The following is a 14,110-nucleotide window of genomic DNA, read 5'->3' as shown; positions in this document are numbered from 1 at the left end:
CTGCGTTAGCACGCGAAGTTCCTGTCCTGGATATCTGTCAGGCAGCTACGTGGGCGTCTCTGCACACGTTTGCTAAGCATTACTGCCTGGACAGTCAGGTCCGTCGGGACGGCTACTTTGGTCGTTCGGTCCTGCAGGACTTTCTTGTATGATCCTAGTTCGCAGCCCACCGCCGAGAATGGCATTGCTTGGGTATCTATTCTAAGATAAGGAATCTGCAACTAGAAGTCTCTATCAGATGTACAAATTACTTACCTTCGGTAACTAAATATCTGGTAAAGACATATTCTAGTTGCTGATTCCTTACCACCCACCTGTACTGCCCTCTTGCAAACTGATTTCTAGGGACAGGGATTTCCCCCTTTCAAGTCCTTAGCTCTGGCTCACCAATATCAGTGTTCTTAGCGGCTCTGCGATCTGGTGTGGAAAGTCGTTAAAAGAAACTGACGTCAGTGCGCGAGGGCGGCGTCTATGTACTACTCCCGACGTCATCACGGCGACCCCGATGCCTACGACGCCTGCGGAGGCGACCGACGCCACCCACCGACGCGCAAGGGTATTGCTCGAATAAAAAATCTCCGGATCCAGTCTGACGCTTGGGGGAAAATTCTAAGGTAAGGAATCTGCAACTAGAATATGTCTCTACCAGATATTTCGTTACCGAAGGTAAGTAACTTGAACGTCAGTGGCCGTTGGTAATTTTAAGAGGGATGGGGGTGGGGTAGGTTACACACGAACACATACATCTTGCTCACACCCATTCATTCACACACGCACTCACACACCCATTCGCAACACTCACTAACAAATACACATGCATTCATACATGCACACACGCACCAAACATTAAAAAAAAAACTTACCGCAGCAGCTCCAACAGGGAAGCCTCTGAGGCCCTAGGAGGGTTGGGACTGCTGCCTTCCTCGACTGACTGACCTTAGGTTAGCAGTGAAGGAAGGGAGCATTCCTAAGCCTCGGAAGACTTAGGAGGGTTGGGACTTCTGTCTTCCCTCATTGGCTGACACGGGGTAAGCCAATGAGGGAAGGCAGCAGTCCCAACTCGTCACAGAGTGGGATGGAGTCAGTGAGACAGCTGACCCACCCCACTCTGTGACGAGGTGTCGCTGATTGAAACTGAAGTGCCCAGGTCTGAAGCAATCAGTGACATTCCCCCTCGTCATGAGAGGGAGGGCCTTGAGGCACCTTTGCTAGGCTGAATAGGTCACGCCCACAGGTCTGTGACTTCTTCAGCTTGGAAAAGTTTAGCTCAGGCAGCCAAAAGTCTGCACAGTTAACACATGTCTGCTCTGGCTGCCTCACCTGAACCAGAAGAGTTATCTGTCAGGCTGACTTTTGTTCAGCCTGACAGATACTCTTCACATCAGGAAAAAGGTATGGGGTGTGGCCCCTCAGCCCTTACAGATGAGCCACTGCTGGTATGTGTACAAAATACAGAGGTTCACTTGTATCATCAGTCCTCGATCTGTAGCCCGTATACTTGAGGTCACAAAATTATGTAAAAAGAATATATGGGAAGTGCACATAAACATAGGCAGTGGGCCCTTATTTATAAAATATGAATAATGGGTGAGTTCTGAAGTTTTTGATCTTACATTAGTAGAGTATATCTTACAGTGATAAAGGTGATAGGTTTACAAATATATGCAGTTTAGAGTGGACATTTCACATTTTGGAGCTTTCTTATACCCAACTTTAGGGAGTACTGTAAATGCTATTGAGTCTGGATGGTGGATCATCAGCTAGCCGTAGAATGGAATGCATGTTTCTGTTGAAACTCAGCAGAGGGCAAAGGGAGAGGGGGTGGGAAAGGCTCCTACATTAGAGTAATAATAAATGGAACAAGCATTGGCAAAGCCAATAGGTCTCACCTATGCATGAGTATTAACTTTGCCAATGTGTCTTAATCATGATGTACACCAGTGTGGTTGCTGTTCAGCATCACAAAAAGTTTGTGACATAGAAGAGAGTGGCGTAGAGGGGCATAACATTTAGTAGAGTGGCCTGTGGAGTGTTGTAGAGAGGTGTGTTGCAGCATTGTAGATGCAGTAGCTTAGATTAGAGTAGTGCAGGATAGACTAGAGTGGCATAGAGTGCAGTGGTGTAGAATAGAGAGGCATTGAGTATAGTGGTATAGAGTACAGTGGCATGGAGTGCAGTGGTGTGGAGAGTAGTCTGGAGTGCATAGAGTGCAGTGGCGTAGAGCTGAGGGGCTTAGAGTAGAGGGTAGTGGTTTAGAGTGAAGTTCTGAAGAGTAGAGTGGCTTGGAGTGGAGTAGAGTGGCATAGAGGAGAGTGGTGCAGAGTAGCGTGCAGTCGCATAGAGTGCAGTGATACAGAGTAGAGTGGTGTAGTGTTCAGTGGTGGAGACTGCAGTGTTGCAGAGTAGAGTGTCATAGAGTCCATTGAAGTAGAGTAGAGTGTCGTTGAGTACATTAGTACACAGTAGAATAGAGTTGCATATAGTGCAGTAACGTAGGGTGCAGTGGTGCAGAATGTAGTGGTTCAGAGTGCAGTGTGGTGTAGATTGCAGTCGCCTAGGTTATAGAATGTTGCAGAGTAGAATATAGTGGCGTAAAGTGGCATAGGCACAGTAGACTGGCTTAGAGTGTATTGGTTTTTAGAGTGCACTGGCGTAGAGTGTAGTGGTTTAGAGTAGAGTGGTGTAGAGTGCAGTAGAGTGGCCTAGAGTGGAGTGGCACAGAGTGAAATGGAGCGTAGTGGTGTACTGTGGATTGTTTCATACTAGAGTGAAGTGGCGTATAGTGGAGTGGTGTAAGATAGAGTGGAGTACAGTGGCGTAGAGTGCAGTGGTGCAAGTAAATTAAAGTGGCATACAGTCGATTGGCTTAGAGTACAGTGGTGTAGAGTGGAGTGGTACACAGAATGCATTGGCACAGAGAGCAATGGCACAGAGTGCAGTGTTGCAGAGTAGGGTGGCCTGGAGTGGGGTACAGTAGAGTGGTGCAGAGTAGAGTAGAATGATGTAGAGTGGTGCAGAGTGCAGTGGTGCAAAGTGAATAGGCATAAAGTAGGGTGGTGCACAATAGAATAGAGAAGCATAGAGTTAAGTAGCATAGAATGCTGTCTCATAGAGTGAGGTGGTGCAGAGTAGAGTGCAGTGATGTGGAGAGGCATAGAGTGGAGTGGTGCAGAGTAGTGTGCAGTGCTGTGGAGCACTGCAGAGTTGAGTGGCATAAAGTAGAGTATGCATGATGAGGGAGCACATCACTATTACAGAGACATTTTCAATTAAAATGACCATTTCATTTGCACAGGCATACAGCTTTACTGCTAAAAGTAAACAACACACAAACGATAATGTGTGGAAATGGCATCACCTATTGTTTTGATTTATTTTGATCATACTAAAATATCTGTGTTCCACCACACTTCAGGATTACACAAAATGTGCTTTGTTTGTGCTTTCCTATTCCTGATATATTCTGAAATATCTGCACAGTAAATTTACAGACTTTTAAACTTTGTTATGTGCTAGAAAAAAAGCCTTTTGTTTCACAGCAAGATTGTCACATAAATTCTCTCACTTTGAAGTCAGGGGAAGAAAAATAAACACCTAGCTTCATCAGAAGACAGAGCCCGACATTTGAATTTGAATGCACAGCAAATGTGGCAAGGTAAGAACAAGATGTTAAGGTCTGTTTATAGCAAGCAAGTACCCAGAAAGACACAGCAAACAAGGGTTGCTTCACGAGAGAGACAACCTCAACCTGGATAGCCTAAAACAAATATAGACAGCTAATAGAAAGCAAGCAGCTGTTAGTTCCAAACCACAAAACCAATGGTAAGCAATGGGCAAAATGATTTCCCAGGGAAGCTTTCAGAATGCCCTCAAGAAGTTGTTAGCAAATCAGACAGCTACGGTGTCTTGTAGGCTTTGATCTAAAAAGGAAGGAATGCAGTGACAGGAGTTCACCACAATCCTTTTTTGTGCTCAAACACAGTCTCTGCATACGATCTTCAGTCATATGAAGCAAGATCTAGCCACTGTTTGTAGCCTTTGGCCTTCAAGCAACATGAAGAATGTACAACCTGCAAGAGGTGCCATATGAGATAAGGTGTGCAGTTGCCCACTCATAAAGCTCTCTTTCAACAGTGCTGGATTATGTGCACACGTGAATGTTTGGGTGCTTTTAATGCACAATATGTTGTATTTTACAGAGACTCATGAAGTATTTCACATACTTTGCAAAACGTACATTATAATGACAACATCTGAAGAGATTTCCCTTTGCCCATTGTTTAACTAGTAACCTCTTCATAAAATATAAAGCTAAACTGGTATATTCAAATTGCAGACCGTGCTCAGTGTTAGCTGAACATTGTAGGAGAAACTTCAAACTTCTCAGAGGTTATCCATTGTTTAATTAGTAGCCTTTTGGAGAAGCTAATCTAAACCTGAATATTCTAAATGCAATCAAAGCCCATTGTTAGCTGAACATTGCTGGAGTAATGTAATACAAAATACTTAATGGATAATAATTTCCTACATTGCTGTCTCTGGGTTCTGGTGACATTTACAACAGTGGCGGCCACCGCAAATGTCAAGGAGACGGCGGGGGAAACACTGGAAAAAAAAATACTTTTCCCGCCGTTCCCCCGTCTCCTGCTGCCTTACTCGTTGCTCCTCTTCTTGTAGTGTCCCAGCATTCACTGGGACACCAGCACAGGCTCCCCAGCAATCCTGGTGCTGCTTTCATGTTAAACCTACCATGAAAGCAGTGACAGGATTGGACTCAGTGGCTCCGATTGCTGCTCAGACACAGCCCTGGGGTCTGTGCAGTTTCTCCAACCCAGCTGTTCATCACAGCCGGGCTGGAGAAACCTAAGTGCGCATGTGTGTTTGGCCGGCCTGAGACGGGCAGTCAATCACACATGCGCACTTAGATGTACTCTCGCCTCCTCCCCACTCCTACCTCCCATGGCCCAGCCCCACCCCGCCCTGCACTGCTGGCTGAGCCAGCAGATGAAAAATACAACAATTGTAAGCTATTGTCTTATATTTCATCTCCTGGATCTTGGCTGAGCCACCCTTGATTTACAATACTTTGGCATCATGGATTGTGATGCCACCAGAAGCACTTAATGACAATACGAGACCATATTACAGGACCAACCATTATATATTAATTATGTATATATTGAATAAAATTGATTATAGGGGAGTTATGGTTAAGGAGTTAGAATACGACTATTCATTCTTAAAAAACGTAGAAATATCTAAAAATATTAGTTGTAGGGACATAATAGTCACATCTTAAAATTCAAACAACAGTGAAAGCGAGAGTTATTGTGAGCAAGACAACCTTAATTTGTCCTCCAGTGAACTTCTCATGACCTCAAACAAGATATCTCAGATGATGTTGCTTATATCTCTGGCGACATCAGTTATTGCTTCACCATTAATATCAATGGTGACATCACTATGGATTGTCAAGGCAGTGTAACTTCTGAGTACATAATCATAACTGTTTAAGAACGTTTTTTTTCATTGAATTTTTGACGTTTTGTATGGATGCACATTATTGCCTTGACAAAGAAAAGGACCTCTGTGCATGCGATTTGGCCATGTATAGCGGTGGCTGAGGTCACGGCCTGTGCCAAGCATCTGCCGATACAACACACACGAATCTGGTCAGATAGTTTAGGCTCTAATTCTCTTCTTTGAGGAGATATTGCTGGACCAAAGGCCAACGTTTTCCATGCTCAAGGTTATTTTGTTTCTTTACTATATTATTACAATTTCAATGCAGCTTAGAGTGAGCACCTGTTTACATTTTCAGTTTAAAGGCCTGTATAGCATGCATCACTTTTGGGTGTTTTTCAGTTTTTCCTAGTAAAATTTTGGCTACTCCGCATGAGAAAAAAGCTCCCTTCTGAAATTGAGATGTTATAATAAAAACCCAAAATACAGCTTCTAGTGTCTGTAGGAACGGTCAGAGTCTGCTCTGAGGGTAATTTGAACCGGGGGCAGCTCCTCAAGGGGCGGCTCCTACATAAGGGCGGCCGCTGTGAATCCTTTCCCAAGGAAGGGATAATAAACAGTGTTTATTATCCCTTTCTTGTGAAAGAGGTGGGGCATTGGAGGTGACGAGCAGAGGGGAGTGCACTGTGCACTCCTCTCAGAGTGCATGTGTGTTTGGCTGGCCGTCTTGGGCCGGCCAAACACACATGTGCTGTAGGCTCTCTCCAGCCCGACAACGTAGTTACTGGGCTGGAGAGAGTCTGCACAGGCTCCAATCTGCCTGGGAGTGCCCAGCCCGGGCACTCCAAGCCAATCCTGACACTGCTTTGAGCAGCGTCAGGATTGGCTGCAGGGCAGGCTGGTAGCCTGTGCCTGCAGCCTGCAGAGGAGTGAGGAGCGGCGTGGGATCTGAGGTAAGTTTTTTTTAAAACAATTATTTTTAAAAAATGTTTATTATGCGACCTCCCCCCGCCCCGTGCGCCGAGCTGCCCCGCCCCACCCCCAGGAATACACTGTGAGCCGCGACTGGGCTCCTCTGCAATGCCAGAGAGGAGATGAAAAATAAAACGATGGTTACACTATTGTTTTATTTTTCATCTGTTGTCTCAGCCAGCAGTACAGGGAGGGGCGGAGCTGGGCCATGGGAGGTGGTAGGAGGGGAGTGTGCACCTAAGTGCGCATGTGTGTTTGGCCGGCTGTCTCAGGACGACCAAACACACATGTGCACTTAGGTTTCTCCAGTCCAGCTGTGTCAAGAAGAGGAGCATGGCGCAGGAGGCAGCAGGAGTCAGCGGAAATGGCAAAAAAGGTAAGTTTAAAAAATATTTTTAATCTTTATTTACTTTTTTTGATTTCCCCCTTCCTTGTCGTCCCCCACCTGACATTTGCGGCGGCCGTCACTGAATTTGATACGCTGGCTAGCACCGAATTGGATAATCTTATGTTATATATACAGTATATTATCCAAATAGGTATAGCATACCTTTACTGTTTGTATCGTTTCATAGCGCTTTGTGTTCTAGTCTCATGTAGGCAGCGCATGCACTGTCTCGTTGAGATGCATTGTTAACTCTAAGTGGGGTTGAGTGCCGCCCACTACTTACCATTGGTTGGCTTGAAAGCCACTCTTAATTGCTTGCTTCCTGCTATCAGCTCTGCCATTTGAACTTCCCTCTTTTAGTATGTGACCCTCCTCTAGAGCATGGCCCAAGTACTTGTGTCCTTACAATGCTCGCGATTTTCGGAACTATTTTTTTTATTTTTGTTGAGCCACTCTAAAAATAGCATGTTTTGTTGCTGGCTCTGCAGTGTGCTTCTTGTGACCATCTTTTAGCGTCTTCCCTCTGTGTTGCCTCTCCCTTTAATTGCTAAGTTCGCCTCCCACCCAGCAGAATAAATTATCCAGATGCCTTTGTCTCGTCCTGCTTCATGAAAGCTTTTGACTTTTGATTTTGTTGGTGTTTTTAGATAGCGCGAACGCGACACCAAGGTATTGGAGCGCTTTCAGAAGGAGACATTCAATTCAACTCATTTTTCTTGTAGCTATCAGTCCTGTTCGTAGCTTCCTCGTTGTAGTTTCCCTCTGGTTGTTTGTGCCCGTATTTTGCTTGGTTTTTGTTTTGCTGCCTGCTTGAAGGACAGAGCTGGGCAGTGTTAAATGGTGTCATTTGTGTTAAGGCTCTGCCCTGCGCTGACAGACTGCTGATGGAAAAGTGATAACGCGTCCAGCCCTTATAAATTACCTGTACCTGGACACGTAGGAGGTCGGTGAATCTTTTAACCGAGTCGGGCTCTCCTCATCCTTAATAGTCGAGTCACTCAGATCAATAATCAATAACTATTATTATCGGTAATCAATACTCAATTAATAGATCAATATAGCACATCAGAAATCAATAACAGTTGGTATTTCGGCGCACCATGACCTTTCAGTCATGAATAACCACACCAGTTTATTAAAAGTTAGTGAATTTATTTCCCTATATTAACAAAGCTAGCACAATGTATATATGTCTCAAAACCAATTGATATATATATATGAACATTACTAGCTGTCCATAACGGCGGAAGAAACACAATCTACGCAAAATCTGAATGATGATACACTCTGTTATAGCAATGCAAATCACCAATGTGACTAACTGTATTTGACTAATTGCATACATTCGGTCAGCATAACAAGATTTCAATTCTTCATGATACATTGAATGAATACCTCGACTAACCTCTAATTAGCATTGGCATGTGGGACTTCATGCAAAATGAATTTAGTCAACACAAATTTGGAAAACTTCTAGCTAGGACCCTATCAAAATAGCAGTTGGTACCTAAAAGGAAAAACACAATGCATAATACATTTATCCTTTCATATTTACCAAATACAATCAGCATTCAAGAAAAATCTTCGTCCTTCAGGTACCGGTTGATCAGCATGGGGCAAGTTTCAAAGGGCAAAGTTAAGGGCAAGTTTCCTTGCAACCGCAAGGAGAATGGGGCAAAGTTACTGCATGGGTAAGACGGGGCAAATCAAAGTTAAAGTCTCTAGGGTGAGAATTCTTAAAGTCTCTTTCTCTCAGATAGAGAAAAGGGCATCAGGGTGTCGTCCAAAATGGAGTCTGGCATCAGGCTTCAAACTGGCATCGAGGAAAATGGCTGACTTCTCTTTGTCCGGTGAGTTTAAGTAAGAAACATTCCAAATTCTGCAGGTCCTCCATTGGAGGGTTCATAGGTTGGCTTCAAATTGTCCAATCAAAAATTGTCTTTTACTAGCGCTCATTTATGCATACACTGTCCTTGGAGCCTTGGAACACAAATTGTATCATGGTTTGCCAATTATTTTACTATCTGTACCTTCATTGTCCGCACCTGCAGAGACTGACCTTGTATCAAAGGGGATGTAACCGGCCTAGCACGAAACCTTGGAGATAAGTGTACCAGCCAGTTTCTACTGGAAAAATACAACTTCAAGCAAGAATATATGTTTCATTAGTTCAAGGAAAAATCACGCAGTTAGAATTTGAAACCAAGCAACTAGGCCAAAGCCTGTACTAAATTTAAGCTAAGCAAAACAGTTTTCAAACAAGAAATCATGGCATACATTTGCGATTATGACGGATTACTACATTTTCAATACTTCGTGATTAATAAAGCTCGCTTATAATGATGGCGAACTACCCCGAAGGCACAATTTCCCTCGTACATTAATTTCTTTACTAAAATCACACTACATTATACGTATTGATTACACAATTTGTATGAATATATGTCCGACCTTCTTTTTCTGCGTCATCAATCCCTCCTCTGATGACTAATTATGTCATCACATCAAATCTACCCACAAATTTTATTCCATTAAAATTCTGTATAGTAATTTGGCACTTCAGTCAATTCCCTTTTTCTTTTAGTCCCTTTTGACTTTTCTCTATATATTTCCACCATTTTGTTCTCTATTTTCTCTTCTCTTTTTCTTTTGTTCCTTGCTTTTAACATTTTGAAAGCTTTCCATATTCCCCAAGAACCTAATAGACAAATCAATATTATTAATATTCCCTTTACTATCTTTAGTAACAATCCGTTCCAAACGTTGCTGAGCCAATTTCCCACAGAAGCAAATCCTTTTCCAACTTTCTCCCAAACTCCTGGTTCTTTCAATTCCTTTAAATCTACACTTTCTTTAGTTAAATTTGTAAGCATCGTTCTAATTTTTCCACTGTTGTCTGGTATATATGTACAACAGTGACGTGTGCCAAGCATTTTGCAAACGCCGCCATCCTTTGCTAAAAGAATGTCTAAGGCAAGCCGATTTTGAAGAGTCATAGCTCTTTCTGCAGCAAGTTCAGCATCCATCAGGATTATAGCTCCTGAAAACTTTGTCAACATGTTATCCACAATAGTAGACAACTTTCGTATTTTGATTGAATTCAATATGACTCCTACTGAAGGAATCAATGCTCCAAATATATCTCCTACCACACCAGAAGCTGTCTCCCTTTTCTGAACATGATGTGATTCAGACAGCCTTGGAAATTTCTTTAAGTCGTCTAGTTGGTAAACCTTTGGGAACACTATTCCCAAATAACACCTCCCATACCATCCTTTAGGAAGACGATAATAGGCGTTGAGTCCACAAATATAATATACTCCAGGAATAACTGGGTCTTGTCCATTCAGCATGAACGTCCACTTAGATTGAAATGCATACGTATGTTTACATTCACTCGTTCCCACAAAAACTGTGTCATAATATGATGTAAATCTATGTATACAAAATCTTCCTACATGCAATGCATCTAAAGCTATTTTTCCTTGTGTCTTTATTGCAGCAAAAGCATAATTATCTACAGACGTCCTTTCGTGTAATTCCCTCTCTAATTTCTCCTTCATTTCATTCTTCCTATCATCAGTGCGGTCTAAAAATTCTATTTCTACTGGTGAAAGCAAGCATGTAAGGTTCTCTCTATGTGCGTGAGCTGTGTGAAAAGGTGACATCGGTTCGAAGAATTCCCTCATTAATTTGGCATAATAATCTCGAGCTATCTTACTTAGGTGCCCTGTTATGGGGACATATGCAAAAGTAACATCGTAATTAGTATAGAAATAATGAATGTCTTTTTGAGCATAAAATCTGGAAGCTACTATACTACATGTAATTCCATACGTAAGAGGCATGCTGTGATACGTTACCCCTTCCACTACTGAGGTAGGTATTTGTGTACACACATAACAATCTTTCGCATCCATGGTCTCAACATACTCACTCAGTAAGCGATAGAAAACGTTAGATGAAAGTTCCTTCTTATCATGCAAGTGTCTCTCGTCTTGCTCGAGTCTCTTCAGAGCTGTTAGTTCAGTAACGATAATAGGTTTAGAAGTAGAAGCATCATTTGTCTCACTCTCACTTTTACCATGCATTCCAAGAACTATTGCTACAATTAGTACGCATGCGGTTATTAAGCCTATACACATGTATTTACAACACTTCATTTTACGCCCCTGTGTAGTGAAGTTAGTCATGATCTGTATAGAATCAGAAAGTCGAAGACACTTTATCAAAGCGTATTTGCAGGTATTTACAAAGCTGAACGAGTTCAATGTTCACACAGTTTTCTTTAGCAGCTTAGTCTCTTATCGGTTAGCAGCGTTGTCTCAAAATCGGTTTCAAAGTCAATCAAGTTAGCAATGTCTTAGCCGGTTGAAAAGTCAATCAAGTGATCAATGGTTTCAGTCGACAGAGTCCATAAAGTTTTTATTTCCAAAATGAAGTTCTGCCTCTTCGTTCTCAAGACTGAGGGATACGAATTCGTCTGACCAATCGTTATTGGCTACGTATGCCTACTCCAGACCGGAGTACCTCCTGCTCGGTATCCTTTTTCTCTTCAATTTTGCATCTCTCTTTGATTCTTTCTCACTGGTACTTTCCTCTTTGGCCAAGTCCTTTTCTTCACTTGGTGTTGGTACTACGACAGACACTTCCTTTCTTTTCTCTTTCACTCTTGGCCCTTCACTATCATTCAACGTTTCTGTAGTTCTTAATTTTACTGGTGATATGCTTGGTCTTCTTTTTGCACTGTGTCCACTTGATGGACCCGCAATCTCTTCTGAAGGAGTTTGAGCAGTTTCGTTCTGTTCTGCCTTGTCCCCTCCTTCTGAGGAGTCAATCACGTTTTCCTTTTCTTTTTCTGTATCGTCTGCTTCTGGGAAAGCCCTCCTCTGATCAGGCTCTCCTGCTTCTTCACCTGTTTCGAGCCCTTTGTCACCGTTACTTTCTTCAGGCTCTTTGTCACTTTCAGCTGCTTCAGGCTCTTTGTTACCTTCAGCTGCTTCGTCGCTGTCTGAGGCTCCTCCTTGGTCTTCCCCAAGTGAATCAGTTGCTTCGTCCTCAGAGAATATTTCTCCCTCCTCTATTTCTGCCTGTTCGCCTCTAGTTCTGTTTCGCTCTGCCTCAGCGCTTGGTACTTTGTTATCAGGTACTGGTAACTTCAGCGCTTCAACTTCCTCATCTGTGGGACACAACACCCTCTTTGTGTGACTGGCGTGAATCCAGTTGGGAACTCCCGCACACTTCACAGCGGTGGTAGTCGTCAAAATCACTTGAAAAGGTCCTTTCCAACGGGGTTCCAAACACGACTTCCTCACGTGCTTCTTTATCACGACCCAGTCACCTGCTTTCAGGGCGTGTCCTGGACCTTGGATCGGTGGCAAGGTGGTTGCCTCCACCTGGTGAGAGAAAGATCGAACCACATCAGCTAGACCTTTGCAGTAGTCTAACACCATATCATCTGTAATATTCAAAAGCGCATTTGCAGGAACTGCTGGAAGTCTCATAGCTCTGCCCATGAGAATCTCGTGTGGGGACAGTCCAGTCTTTCTGTCAGGGGTGTTTCTCATTGACATTAGTACCAAAGGCAATGCGTCAGGCCATTTCAAGTTTGTTGATGCACATATTTTCGCCATTCTTGATTTCAATGTGCCATTCATTTGCTCCACTAGACCTGATGCTTCAGGGCGGTAGCTACAATGCAGCTTTTGCTCAATGTTCAGTGCTGCACAAAGCAATTTTATTACTTCATTATTGAAGTGACTTCCCCTATCTGATTCTAAAGAGATCGGGAATCCGAAACGTGGTATTAACTCTCTCAAGAGTAGTTTTGCAACCGTGAGACTATCATTTCTGCGTGTATGGTATGCTTCAATCCAGTGACTAAAAATGCACACAACCACCAACACATATTTCAAGCCTCCATGCACAGGCATCTCAATGAAATCCATTTGCATCCTGCTGAATGGACCCCCTGCTCTTCCAATGTGGCTCAAATTTACTACGGTTCCCTTCCCTGCGTTCATCTGTTGGCAAATGACGCAACGGTGGCAAACTGCTTCAGCAACTTGACGGAATTTAGGGTTAAACCAATCAGTTTTAAACAACCTAATCATGGCATCCCTTCCAAGATGAGCTTGTCCATGGTAAAATCTGGCTATCTGTGTCAAAAGGCTATTTGGAAGAACGAATTTCCCTTCACTTGAAACCCATAATTCATCTAGTCTCTTTACACATTGTGATTTGGTCCACGAGAGTTTCTCATCCTCACTGACATCATTCTGTAAGGATTTCAATTCGTCCATCGTATCTATCACCTTTAGAGCAAATATTTTGCTTGGTTCGAGTTCTGGTTCACTTATCAAATTCCATTCATCCCTAAGCAATATACAGTTCAATGCGCAAAACCTTGCGACTTGATCCGCATATCCATTTCCCAGAGAAACATAATCTTGTCCCTTCGAGTGTGCACTGCATTTTACCACTGCTACTTCTCCTGGTAGTTGGATGGCATGTAACAATTCTTTTATTCTTTCGCCATTTTTCACTGGCGATCCTGAAGAGGTCATGAAGCCTCTCTGGGACCACAATTGTCCGAAATCATGCACTATTCCAAACCCGTACTGGCTGTCAGTGTATATGGTAACTTTCATCAATGCAGAGAGTTGGCAAGCTCTAGTAAGGGCTACCAATTCTGCTACCTGTGCAGAGTAAACTCCTTGAAGCCAAGATGCTTCCAAAACACCTGATACCGTGCATACAGCATACCCTGCTTTTAATACACCCAGTGCATCTCTTAAACATGAACCATCGACAAAAATAATTTGATCATTTTCTTCCAATCGGGTATCTTTGATATCAGGTCTTGGTTTGGTGCAAAATTCAGTCACCTGAAGACAGTCGTGCTCGATGTCTTCAGCGTTCTCAATTTCAGCATTTTCACTGGGAAACAAGGTTGCTGGATTCAACGTGGTGCACCTTTTGAGCTGCACATTAGGTGATCCCAGAATTATTGTTTCGTACCTTGTGAGTCTAGCACCAGTCATGTGCTGTGTTCGGGAACGTGTCAAAAGTATCTCAACTGAGTGAGGGACCATGACTGTTAAAGGGTGTCCCATCACTATTCCTTCACTCTGAGTGAGGCTGATACCAACTGCGGCTACGGCACGCAAGCACCCTGGCAGTGCTGCTGCGACCGGATCCAAAGTAGCTGAAAAATATGCTACTGGTCTGTTTACGCCACCATGGGCTTGGGTCAAGACAGACAAGGAACATGCATCACGTTCATGA

General features: G+C 43.3%; 1 long non-coding RNA gene across 1 annotated transcript in view; it reads left to right on the top strand.

The window, feature by feature from the left end:
- Positions 1 to 14,110, top strand: part of LOC138301870 (uncharacterized) — a 112,067-nt gene that overhangs the window by 48,319 nt on the left and 49,638 nt on the right. The window lies entirely within an intron of this gene.

This window comes from Pleurodeles waltl, chromosome 6 (genome assembly GCF_031143425.1).
Source record: "Pleurodeles waltl isolate 20211129_DDA chromosome 6, aPleWal1.hap1.20221129, whole genome shotgun sequence".
Lineage (NCBI taxonomy): Eukaryota > Metazoa > Chordata > Amphibia > Caudata > Salamandridae > Pleurodeles > Pleurodeles waltl.
The sequence above is the reverse complement of the archived record's forward strand: the minus strand, read 5'-3'. Positions and strand labels throughout refer to the sequence as shown.